At 42.1% G+C, this 13,389-nt stretch overlaps 1 protein-coding gene across 2 annotated transcripts in view; it reads left to right on the plus strand.

The window, feature by feature from the left end:
* Nucleotides 1–1,011: 1,011 nt before the first annotated feature.
* Nucleotides 1,012–13,389, plus strand: part of PTN (pleiotrophin) — a 79,969-nt gene continuing 67,591 nt past the window's right edge. Inside the window, exon 1 of one of the 2 annotated variants that reach the window (XM_068945864.1) lies at nt 1,012–1,235. The gene's annotated coding sequence lies outside the window, so the exon portion shown is untranslated. The remainder of the gene's footprint in view (nt 1,236–13,389) is intronic. The other variant, XM_068945843.1, reaches the window with a different exon arrangement.

A 13,389-nucleotide genomic window follows, 5' to 3' on the forward strand; every position in this document is an offset into this window, starting at 1 on the left:
TGATGCAATGCGAACAGTGCCAGACAAATTACTTTTTTAACTCATTCCTCTGGAAACAGGAGAAGAATCCGAACTGGATTTCTCAGACCTGGAGCAGGAGCTGCTAGCTTAACGATCTCAGCAAAGACCCTAACCGTCAATGGGCTGAGTCTTTCCGATCGAGACCAGAGACTTGTTCTGGCAATGGGCAATTGCACAGAAATTGCCTGGGCTTTGGAACAAGTCCACTTAGTTTCAAATTAAGCTGTAGACTGGGGAACGCTCTTATTCAGTGGATGTAATGAACCTAAAAGCTGGAAAGGCCTGCTCCCAAATGAAAGCCTTGACACAACTCCAGCAGCCAATACACCCAGAAGTGCCGAAATGCCACCACAAAACTTGTTCTCGTGCTACTTGCAGCCCAAACAGAAATTAAAAGCTGCTTTATTTATTCCCCTGCCCCTAACAGCGTTTCCAGTCCAACACTGCCACAGTCTCAGCAGCGAGCTGGAAGCCAGCGAGGTTAAAGTTAACGCTCCCTTTCCCCTAAACAGTCACCGAAGGGGCCAAAGACTCGCACGGGGTGAAAGCGGTGCCTCGGCGAGCCCCGCGGCGGCCGCCCCGCAGCCCCCTCAACGGCCGGCGGGCAGCCGTTGGGCGCCCCCGCGGCGGGCCGAGCCCAGCCCCCGCTTCCCCGCGGGCGGGAGTTCGGGACGTTACGCCGGTTCGGGAAGTCCGTTAGGACGCCGCAGCGGGGGGGGCCGCGCCACTAACCTAACCTCCCCCCCCCCCCAGCCCCCCAATGCCGGGCTCCGCCGAGGCACGGGGGAGCCCCCTCCCTCTCCCCCCCCCCCACCGCGGGCGGGGGCGAGGCTGCCCCGCGAGTGACCCGCGCCCGCCGCGCGCCCCAATCAGATCGCGGGAGGGGCCGCGCGGGAGCGCGCGCGCGCGCGCGCGCCCGCCGCCGGCTCCGCTCCCTCCGCCCCGGCCGGGGCCGCCCGCTCCCGCACTCGGCGCCGGGGCTCTGCGGAGGCAGCGCGGGCAGCAGGTTCCCTCGGCATATATATATATATATATATATATATGTATATGTATATAAAATAACCATAATAATCCTGCGAGGAAAACAAATCCCGAGCAGGAGAGCGAGAGGGCGCGCCGGCAGAGCGGCAGCAGCAGGCTAGAGGAGAGGGATCGCAGCGCCGGCAAGTGCCCGCCGCTCCCGGCTGACGGGCGAGAGCCTCCCGCCGCTCCAAGTAAGTCACGGGCGCGGCCCCGGCCCCGGTGGCGGGGGAGGCGGCCGGGCACCTGCCGCGGGGCCGCGGAGCGGGCGCTGCCGCCGCCGGTCGATCGCGCGGATATTTAAGAAAGTGAAGTGGGGGGACGGGGCCCGGCGAGGGAGGGAAGGTTTGGGGGGGGGGGGGGCGAAGCCAGCAAATGCCGGTTTATCTGTTTTTAAAACTGCTGCCGTTAGTTTACGCCTGCCGTTCCCTCCGCGGGGATGGGATGGGAGCAAACCGGAGTTAACGCTGGTGGAAACACGGCTTTCCCCTGCTGGGTGTACAGGTTGTTCTGCAAACGAGCCACGGTCTCCCACGCTGCTTCCCGTACCTCCTTACCCCTCCCTCGTCTTCTCTTGCAAGTAGAGTTAACACTGGTGAAAATGCAGTTTTCTCCTACTTAAGAGTACTGATTGTTCTGCAAATGTGCCACAGTCTCCAGCACGGATTTCTCTAACTCCTTACCCTCCCTTGTCCTCTCTTCTGAAAAGCAGAGCTCTTTATAAGAAAAAGGTAGTCTTGTTTCTTTGGGGGCCTCATCTGCTGCTCTTGCTTGTTCCAGCTGGATGTCGTGCACCTCTCCCTTCAACCCCGCAAGTGGCGTGCCGCGGCGGTGGATGGCTACAGTGCTTTAGTTTAGTGGTATGCTCAGAAGCTGGATTCGGGGATGTAACTCTGAGGTTAGCTGGTTCTTAGGAGCATTGTAGGTTGGTTTGCGATGTGCATTACCTCTTCTATGAGGTAGCCCTGCAACTATGCATATCGGTCGGTGTTTTAACTAGATCCTGTTTGCTTTGAATAACTTATGTTACAGTAGAAGAACACTTTTTACCTGTAATTTGTCAAGCCTCAAACTTTCTGTCCTGTTCCTGTTTCCCCTTCAGACCTCGATTGTTCCAAGCTTTTTGCAAAGTTCAACTTTCGGAGCAAGGAATGGATTGCATATATAGTAATAACTGCTTGTATTGAGGAGGAGGAGGGAGGGTAGGAGGAGAAAGAGAAGGGAAGGGTATGGGAAAGTTTTTTTTTATAAAGAAATGCTTCTCATACGTTTTCTGGACAGTGGTTTGAGCTGATCTGCAGAGCAAACTTTAGTTTGTTCTGTGCGACTCTCTTCCCTCCCTGCAAAAAGAGCATGAAAATTTTATACACACACACACACACACACACATATATATATATATATATATATATATATAAGACAATCTGAAATTTTCATCAAGAGAAATGGTCCGAAGGGAAAAAGGAACCTGCCTAGTGGTGAAAGAAGTTTTTAGTTTTTGTAGTGGATGGAATTGGATGGAGAAGGTATTTTGTTAGAGTGGTCAACCGAAAAAAAAGAAATAAGAAAACCACTGCATAAATTACTGATTCCTCCTAAAAAGAGCAAGAAAGTAGAGGTTTAAGTGTACTCTTGACTCTGATCGAAGCTAAACTCTTTGGTGACTTACCACTTAGGGAGCTTTCTGTGAAATTGAAGGATGGATGCTTATCGACTGCAGAGCAAGCTCTTAGATGGAAAGAGAGGGAAATTTGAAGCCAGCAACAGATCTGTCTCTTACAAATGAGTAAGTTTTTGTTGATAGTGAACAAGCGATCTAAGAAAAACAGACTTTTGCCATTATCCAGATGTCTATCACCGGTTATTTGAGATGCAATTTGTGACTGATAAATGCTTGCCAGCAGGAAGTTGGTTTTACTACAGCATTACCAAGCATAGCGCTAGCCCAGTACCATATACTAGTATTCTACTGTTGGTAATATGAAACAAACTGTCCCAGAGAAGGTTCAGTTATGCCATTATGCCAGTGTTGACACTGAGGACACTCTTGAGGCTTATCTTATTCCTGTCACAGCTCTACTAATGGAGGCTTTGTGTAGATTCAGCTTTCTCTTGCTAAACTGAATATTAATACTTAGCTGATTCTACCAGCAACGGCTCTTGCAAGGTACTTCACAGACACGTCTTATGTTTCTTTTGGTCATTCTGGAAACAATTCTTCCTGAGTCCTTGGATAACAATTAAAAATAGTCTTTTACTGGAGCTCTGAAAATGTACTCATTTAAAGCATGCTTCGTTTTATTTCAGTGCATTTTTGCAGCAGGGAAGATATGATTTATAAACTGTTAAAGCATTTACACTAAGTTATTTGGGATGGAATTGGTTCTGTCGATGAAACTTGTTGCTCTGTTCAAGCCCCCTCGTTGCGTACGCTCCCAACAGTGGAGTTTTCTGTGGGAACTATCTTTGAGTAACAATGTAAGCTTTGCTTCAATATTTACAACCTCTTGCTGATCAGTGTATCAAAAGCATTTTCATTTAGAGGATTCATTTCAGGACTTTAATTGAGGAAACCTCTTTGTTTCAAGCCTCTTTATAATAAACCATTCAAAATGCTTTCTTTGAACGAACTAGGTCACTGTAACACGCACACACACAGAGATTCTCATCTGCTTAGGGTAGCCTGCATTCGGTCGACCCATATCCCTGGTGAGCTTGTCCCTGATTTATCCTTCTTGGACTGGCTTGTTCACAGGGAGCTTATGCTGCAAATTCACTGCTGGAGGTCATTCTCCATTCTTGGCATCTCTGGCAGTCTTAAGCTTAAATTGCAGCCTCATTTTCTATCCAATCAATACCACTCTTATGTTGCTGAGTTTCCATGGTGCCCCCAATCTTCTGTCTACATATTGATGTCTGACAGCAGGGATAGCATTCTGTGTCACTATATATACTTACTAAACCTGTCAAAACTATTTAGGATCTGTCTCACTAATTTATATGCATATCCTGATATTATTTGTATCTGTTAAGCTTTGACTGATGGAACTCGTTGCGCTAAGGAATCGGCCCCAACAATGCGCTCCAGGGATGGCTCAAGGAATGGACGCTTTGAGAAAGGGAAAAAGACTCACTTCTGGAGTAGCTGGGGTAATCTAGAATCCTTTGTGCACAAAGGATTCCATTCTGAAAACATCCAAGTCTCAATGGCTCCAAGTTAATGCTTTGGAAATCATTCTCCATTGTGCAGTTCTGAATGCGTAGAATGTCCCCTCCAATGGAGGGAAATAGAAAAGTGGGCATTGTAAAATATTCAAAGTGCTTTTGAGGAGAGTTCAGGGAAATCTAAATGTAAGAGCCAGTTGTCTCCAACCAACTTTCTTCAGGAAGCACTGTGGAAAAACAGAATTAAAGGAATGAACAATGTGTTATATAACATGGATATTTGCCTTGTATTACAATAGCTCGCGGAGCGTTATAGTTATGTCAGAGATGGTAGAGCTGTGGTTCTGCGAATTGACATAGCAGCAACCAAACAATTTGAGAAAAGGTGTATCTTCCATTGTCATTAACTTCCCAGCGAATGACACTTCAGATCATGCTACTAGTGCTAGCAGTAATACATGCTGAGGCCAACTAGACTGTTTGTTTCAATATGCTTTGCAAACCATTGATCTTGTATCAAACTCAAGTTGCTATCAACTGGGGAAAGTCTTTAATACCGCTGTCTTTATCACGAGCTTGATCCAAATCGGGAAATAAGATTTGGCAGTCAGCGTGGAATTTGCTGCTTAAAATTTTGTTTGCTGTGAGCTGTCGTAAGAGCTGATTCTGTGATGCCAAGTTTGTTAATGCTTTTCAGACCCTCTTCAGGATCCAGCAGTCTTTTCACCAGTAAAAAAGTTAAAACCTTTAAGGCAGAAGATACCTTTTTGTATGTGATATTTGACATGGCAATATAAAAGCAGTTAGTGTGTTAAGTCTTCAGCAGTTGCTTACTCTATTATGATAGAAAAGGGTTTTTGGTTTTTTTTAACCATATTGTGATTACATGTTCAAAGCTGGATACGCTTGACCAGTAAGCCTTACTTTATGCCAAGCAATAGAATTACGTAACTATTCGGCACCATCTTCTGCAGTGGCGCTATAATGATGTCCATTTATAACAAATATGAACAGTAAGTCTGTTCTTTTTTTAAACTTTTTAATTTCCATGCTTATTTACATGTGTGGGAGTGATTTTTTTTAAAAACTGTAGTTACCTTGCAGCCTGCTTTTAATGTCTCTCAGAGCAAAGGTTGAGGGAACACAGCTGCAAGCTGTTTCATGGAAGATGAGAAAAGGGAATGTGGAATGAAGTAAGGAGTGAGTTAGATTACTGATGCAGTCAGGTGGTTTCCCCTTCTCCCTCCCAAAAGGCCTCTTGCCTTCCTAAAATAGCAGATTCTGGTTTCAATGCGGATAGCCTCTGGAGGTGAGGAGCAGAGCTGACCCTGTTTGAGGCAAAATCCAGTTTCCTCATATTAAGAAAAATGTATTAATATGTTAATTTGAGCCCTAAGAGCACAATGCTTGGAGAGGTCTATTGATTCAATGGCAGCTGCAACAGAGGGGTAGAGACGTACAGAGTAGAAGAGCATTACAGAAGTTGGGGATTTTCAGATAAAAATAGTTTCTGAGAATAAATAGTGCTTGAGGCTACAGTTCAGTCATTCATCACCATTTAGCAAACTGTGAGGTTCACTTTTAAACTGGACCCTGCTCCTCTGAGGCCTGCCAGCACTATTTCAGTTCATTAAATGTTTTGTGAGAGCATTATAAAAAAACATTCGTCCTCACCAGTTTCCACAGAATTCCAGTGTAGGTTGTACCTTGCCAATTTTCTCTGTTTAGTTTTAGGTGATACCATCACTGAGTGCCTGTGGGGAAGGAAGAGAAAGGCAAGGAAATTTCTAATGCCTCAATCCAAATGCCTGCTTTGGCACTGCTCCACAGCTAGCTAGCAGTGTAAATGAAATTGAATTTTACTGTCTCCAAATAATATTTTTGGAGCACCTCGCCCATCTGTGCAAGTTTTCTTCCCAGCAGTAAGGGGGAAAACAGACAGACTAGGTGGGAAGATAAGGTGGGGGGGGAGGGGAAGCTCATCTTTGCTCCAGCATGCCTCCCTGTGCATGTAGAGGCTGCTCTCGATGAGGCTGGTCCAGCTGGCAGTGGAGGCAGGAGCAGCAGGAGGACTGCCAGCAGCAGGGCTGAGGGAGCCCATTCCTCAGGCGAGTGTGCAAAGTTGGTCTTGCTCTTCTCATCCACTGAGAAGGATAGACCACTCTGCTGTTGCCTTTACCATCTAACTTTGCTGCCTGCGTCAGCCTGCAGCCTCAGGCTGTTCCTAGGGATTAGGAGGGTAAAGAAACCAGGTAATTGCACTTGATGGGTACATTTTGAGACATGAGGAATTCCCTGTATGTTGATGCAAGTAGTAAATATAGAGATATCTATGGAAGTTACAGTGTCTGTGTCTGAGGCAAGCAATGCAAATGACCGAATTGGCTTCTCCAATTCGGTTCCATATGATAGCAGGTGCAAAACCTATTTTGTTGTTGGGTTTTGTTTCTCTGTGTCATGAGAACAATGGCATTAGTTTCATGGCCTATTACAGATGTTTTGACTATTGCGTTTAAAGCTTCCTTGTCTTGACAAGACCACTAGTAAAACGGACGTTTTGTTTTGTTTTAGTTACACCTCTCTCACGTCATGTGTCTCAAAGCGCAAAAAAGCCCTAACAGTGCAACACAAATGTACGTGCCCTTCTGTGGTCAGCAATACAAGGTTCACAGTCTGGAGCATCTTTGCCTCTGTAAGAGAAGTAATCAAAATGTGCTTGATGCTGCATGTAGGTAGTTCCCATATCAAAAAAACAAACAAAAAAACAGGCAAAACCGGAATTTCATTCTGCAAACAACAATGGTAAGAATAATATTTGCTCAGAATGCAAATTTTAAGACTTAGGTGATGCTTTGCTACTCACTTTGGTAGAGGGTTATGAACTGCTCTAGTGGGAAAGGTAACGCCATCTGTTGTTACCTTTTAGAAAATGATACGTGAAGGGGCATGGACATAGAAAGAGCTTATGAGAAAGGTGGCACCTCTAATACAGTGTGATTTCTGCAGTATTATGGCACTGCAAGCCCCCAGGCTGCTTTGGGACAGCTGAATTTCTTTGTTCTGTTTTAGTATTGAGATCTTTTCCTCAGCGCACCAGGAATTACAATCAGCCTGTCAAATGGAGAAGACTACTAATACAGGGCCACATCCTCCAAACGTTATGTAGGTAAAGTTGATGCTTTAGCAAGAGCTTCATCCAAGGAAGGACTATATTATTCAGTCTAAGATTTAGGAAGGATGTCTGTCCCTTTGTTTTGGTGATAAATGCCTCAAAATGAGGCTCAAATGTGTCATAATGCTAGTAAATGGTTGCGATTGTTCGGGTACTTCTTGCAGCAGAAGCTCATTGCTTTCATTGAAGGTGCCTTTGGAGTGAAGTACAAGCTAGTAAGTTTAAAAATAGATCAAGAGATGGTTCTGATGCTCTGCCTTAATTCTGGTAGGACAATACTTCATTTCTTTAGTTTGAACAACAAAAATTACTCATTCAGTAGTAGCCTTCTGCTCCCCAACCCCCCATATTAAACAGAAATAGTTTGAGTTTCTCAGTCTACCTACCTGGGATGGTTTGCCCTCAGTTTTCTCATGAAAAACCTATTTTTTATCTTAGTGACTTAATTTTCCTTCTGGTGCTGAAGAAAGGTCCCTGAGATGCTCTAATTGCTTGTGCCACCTGACTGCCTGGCTTGTTTGGATTGCTGCGTTCCCAGAGGTCACAAAGATGTTTTTGTTTGTGTGAGAGTCACTTGCTTTTATTAGAAGCCTGCCTGGGTGCAGCTGATATGCAGTAGAGACCGACGGGTGGAAAAAAATCTACTGGCTCTCTCTAAGGCCAACAGATAGGATTTTCAGCAATCTTCCCAAAACACTGACAGTTTTGATTCGGGAAACTTAATTTCATTTCCCTCATTAAATCTTTAGCACTTTATTAAGTGGTTCCTTCAGTCTATGTTTCTTGTCTGATTTGCATGTTGTCAGATGCTTTTGCTAATATCTGTAGTGGATATTTGTTTAAATGATTATTTGGCAGAAGTGTAGGAGCAGGCATGTGTGTAATTGCCATTGGTACAGGAGTTAGTATCATATGGGATCAGCATTCTTGCTCCATGCTGCAGCCCTTCTCTTCTAGGTTTATTTAGGCAGCAGAAGGGGGAAAAAGCCAGCAGAAAGCCAGTTACAGTGCTGAGCTCCTCTGGCCGGTTTTATGTTGACTAGAGCCCTGCAGAGTTCCACAGAGCCTACAGGCTGCTCTCATTTTTCCGTCTTGTAACAATCATGAATAGACCAACTGAGGATTTATAAAGAGCTCCAGGGATTATGGACTACATCAATAGGGGTAGCTATATTGAATGTAATTTTTAGGAACTTCCCTGTGCTTGCAAGATGGCTGGGGAACTGTGTTTATGGGTGATAAACGGAACAGAGCTTGTTTTTTCCTCTTTGTGCCTGTTTGTTGTTTGCTGCTGAGTTTAGTTTGTGTTTTGGAGTCATTAATATTAAGTGGCCGTTCAGATGATAAGCATATGTGTTTTAAGAGATGTTAGGCTAGTCTCTCAGTCACTTCTAATTTAAACCCCAATCTTGCCAAGTTTTATGCATTAGACTAGCGTTACCTGCCATGAGTTACCCAATGAGAACAGTGGGATTATTTGGACGATGTAAATGTAAAAAGGCATATGAAACCTTTGCTTGATCAGTGTCTTAATTTATAAGATTGCCACAATTAGTTGAAGTGAAAAATCAGTGCACCTTGTAATGTGCACCCTTCATATGTGGGGATGAAATCCCTTGTGATAAGCTTTGAGCAATATGTTTACTTGGGACCTTTGATAGCCTCATTCACTATCTTCCCGGATGTTCATTTAAGCATGAGCTGCTCATGTGTGTTATGTTAAAAGTGAAACTTTTGGACAACTGCTTTTCTCCTTTTCTTTCTGAGATAAACTTCTTTTTTCCATCAGTGCTAATAACTGTACCTTTCTAAGGCACAGAGTGGGTCAGGCACAACCCATTGATAAATCTGTCACTCTGCAACCTCTGGTCTTGTAACGATTCTGACTTTGTCCAGATGATAAATGGAGACTGCCATTTTTCCACTGAGATCAGCCTTTGTTTTTGGCTGAAAGGAGCCAACTTTTGGGCTTAACACTTAAAGTGCTTTTATACAGCTGCCTGAAATCAGAAAGATGGGAAAGTGGGGACACTTTCTCTCCCCATGCCCAACTAACAACACAACTGATCACATTTTCATGGTGAAAAAATCAAAAGTTCCAAAGGGGATAAAAATGGGAGGAAAAATTAGTGAAACTACTTGCTTTTATACACTGTTTTGATCTAGAGAAGTTATTTTTAGGCTGCTTTCAAAAACATTTATAGGTCCTTTTAATCGTTTGCAGTTGAGTTAATATCTACAAGCTCTTCTTTTTATTCAGTAGAATAGTGTGAAATGTGGTCCTTGCCTCTCTTTGACTGTTTCTCTATGCCCAGATACAGCATATCAATGTTAATTTGCACTAAGAGGAAGAGCTCTTGCGAATAGCTGGAATTTGAATTGTACTGTACCAGGAAAGGTGTTTAAAAAAAAAAAATTACGATATGCACTTTGTTCATTTAATTGTATGTACTATAGTTTAGTTTGAATTATTTATGATTGCATCTCCAAGAAAGCAGTCTTGTGATTAATAACCCTTCTTTCTTGTGTTAACTGTAGGTTGAGTGGATTAAAATGAAGTAGTCTTTGAAGTTATGGAGACTGTTAATTTTTTAAATAGATGTATAGATGCTTATACCTCAACATTGTGTTTTATACACAGATATGAGAAACTTTGCAAACTGTAGTGGTGTATAGTGGAAATGTCTGTTTTTCCTAATCTTAGGATTCTCATTTGCACAGCATCTACTGTAAATGACAAGTTAAATCCTTTCTGTATTGACACTTTTAACATGTGCAATAAGGGTCTAATTCTAGTTGGGATTTTACCAACTGAGATTTCTCAAGTAATTATAGGTGGGAATTTATTGTGTTGTTTAAATGGAAAATTCTGAAACTAACAAACAAAACCTAAACCACAGAAAGTTTGAGAAGTGTAATTTATGTGCTTAAGTCAGGAAAAAATGAAGTTTAAATATTTCACGTAAGGCCTATCAAAATGGAATTAAGATCTTGAGTTACTGAATTCTATTCCAGGTCAGTGGAACTCCAGTTTGTATCTGAACTCTTGCAGTATTTAATGGGTATTGAGGAAATATTAGTTTTTCATGATGCCACATGATAACTAGCTGATATCAGATTGGATTTTGGTGATTGTGATGTCTCGCAAAAGTAATAGCATAGTACCCTGCAATGGGTAGTGAGGCACAGAAACAGAAAGCTAAATATTTTCTCAAATATATCCTTTTCTGATCACTTAAAAAAAAATTATGCTGTTTCAGTGTTGGAATGAAAAATTTTGTGAGTTTTTATGTAAAATAAAATAACTTTTTTGCAAAGTATACCTTTGAAAATTAGACTATTTTAATAGAAATGGAATTATGATGCAATATTTTTCCTAAAGATATGTATATATTATTTGTAGCTGTTCCATAGGATATTGTGATCCCCCCCCCCCCCCATATAATCATTGATTCTCTTGAAAAACAGATTTTAGCCTTTGTTCAAGGTTAGGTGGAGTCTTGGCCTAGAAAAGATATATATGGAGGTGCTAACAGGAACCTTATTGTCCAGTGTTCACTGTCTGATGCAGTAGGTGATTTATGTGAAATGAAGCGGGAATTTGTTTTTATCACATTGATACGTCTCTCTCCTGCTCCCCCAAGTTAAAAAAAATAACCTAGGCCTAGACTTTTTTTTTTTTTCTCTCCAGTAGCTGAACTTCCACACTCCAGCCGCTTTTCCCAGGTAAGCTGCCTGCATTGCACAGTCTCACCTACTGACCCTCTCACCTACTTCCCTAGTTTTCATACTCTGATTCCTATCTGATCCCAGTTTTGCTGTCTTGCAATGCAAAGCTATTAAAGGCTGCTCTTGCTTCTGTAGCATAAGCAAAGGCTGTATCAGGCTGTGAATTAGACCTGAATTTTTCTAAGACACGGATCAAACCTTGCAAGCAGCAGTCCACCCACACAAGATATGAAAGTGGATGGAAGAGCACGGGTCAAGTTTTGCATAACCAGGGGTTATGTGGTGTGCTTAAAACCCTTTGCAAGTATTTTTCATCTTCCTTAGCTTTAAACGTGCATAGGTCTGAAATGGATTTTCCTCTGATAAACTTTCCCTGTGGACAAAAACAAACTGTTCTAGAGTTGAAGATGTATTTCCATACCTATGAATAGTTGAAGTTTCCTTAATCTTAATTCTGAATTTCTTTGTCTCAAATATCCTTATTTACATTACCATGACTCTTGTTTGCTTTAACTTCTCTACTATTTAAATAGCTTATTAGGTCTCCTTTCATAAACATAAAGCGTTCTGCCCATGTCTCTCACTTTCAGTGAGTTTTTACAGCCCCACACTAAGTTTCAAATAAGCAAAACACTTAAACTTGTTTACTTCTAGGCATGTTGACAATTCATGCTCTTGTTTTAGTGAGCACACTTAACTAAAATTTAAGTTAACATTTTGTAATTGCATTACAATGCCCAGAGTCAAACTTTTTTCATCTTACAGTTTAAAATTTTAGAAGCTCTATTATTAATTTTTGTCTAATCTGAGATGACTCTTCTGCTAAGCACGAGCATATGATATCTTTTGCCTCAGGGACTTTTTTGGTGTCTAGAAGTTAGTTAATTCAGTAACCACTGATATATGGTGGTATGTAAATACATATAATTATTTTCCTTCTGTTAGGCTTCCATGTATCTGTGATGACTTTTACCTGATATTTCTGTTGCCTAAGTGCCTGGTTATTTAAGAGGACAAAGGTTTCCATATTAATGACCAAACTCATCATTTCATGTGAATAAGACATTTTGTTACCTTGTTTTTTGTTTGTTCTTCCATAAACTTCATAAATGCACTAAACAGCACTGTCCTGGGCTGATTCTTCAGGCACTATTTGTCTACCAGCTCGCTTCCAAACAAAGAATTGATTATTGTTCTTACCTTGGATAGTTCCTTGACCTTACCTCTTAAACCATAGTTACAGAGTTCTGCTGATAGCCTCTATTGGGAGACTTTTCTTTTTTCTCCTCAAAGTCTTTGAAAATCCAGACAACTGGCATCTAGTAATGTACAGCCAATGTACTAACTCTTTTTAGAGGAATCTCATAGGTTAGAGAGGCATGATTTGTCTGCGTGAAAACTGTGCTTTTTCTAGACTTATGTGGTTTGTGCGGCTTCTATTTTGGACTATCTGCTTTACACCTGCCTTTAACTGTTTTTTCTCAGCTCTGGTTCCTAGTGCTGGAATGCAGTTTACTGCAGTCTAGTTTCTCAAGTTGTTTCACTTTTTTCCTTAACTCTGTCTGGCAGTTTTGCCTCAAGTTCTTTACTTGTATAACCCTGGGATATGCGTTTCTCTTCCCTGCTTTGAAGTGAAGACTGAAGCAGAGGGGTCATTTAACTTCCACACAATCTCTTTATCCTCTCTCATTGCCTTCTTTGTGTAACGATAGTTTACAGGACCCACCAGCTCTTCTGGAGTTCCTGTTTCCTAAGTCTTTGAGGAATGCCTTATTGCTTGTCACTGTGTTTGCCTCCATGTTCTTCAGGCTTGCTTCTGACTCTCTTAACCTTTGTTTTACATCTCACCTGCCAAAGTTGTTCTTTTCTTTTAGTATCACTTGGGCTGGATTTCCATTTTCTTTGTTAAAGATATCTTATTTGTGAATAAATCCTTATACTACATTTAAAAAAAATCTATTTTTCTGAGTTGCTAGCAGTCCCTTTGGTGATTGTCCTTTGGCATCCTTTCAGAATGTCCGTGTTCATGCCTTGCATGCTTTATTAAAGGAAAGTTCAGAAGTGACTCCCAAATACTGTGTTTCTTGAAGTCCAGTTCTGTAAGAACTGGTAATAACCTCCCAAGCATAACATTCACCGTAATTATATAGTAACTTTGGGATGAAGATTTGAAAAGATTGTCTGGGAATTAAATATTTACATCCCCCTGAAATGTATCTTAACTGTGGATGTTCTCCATTACTTTGGAAATTAGCCTAGAAAGGTAGTCCTGCTTAATTCCT

Source organism: Struthio camelus, chromosome 1 (genome assembly GCF_040807025.1).
Source record: "Struthio camelus isolate bStrCam1 chromosome 1, bStrCam1.hap1, whole genome shotgun sequence".
Taxonomy (NCBI): domain Eukaryota; kingdom Metazoa; phylum Chordata; class Aves; order Struthioniformes; family Struthionidae; genus Struthio; species Struthio camelus.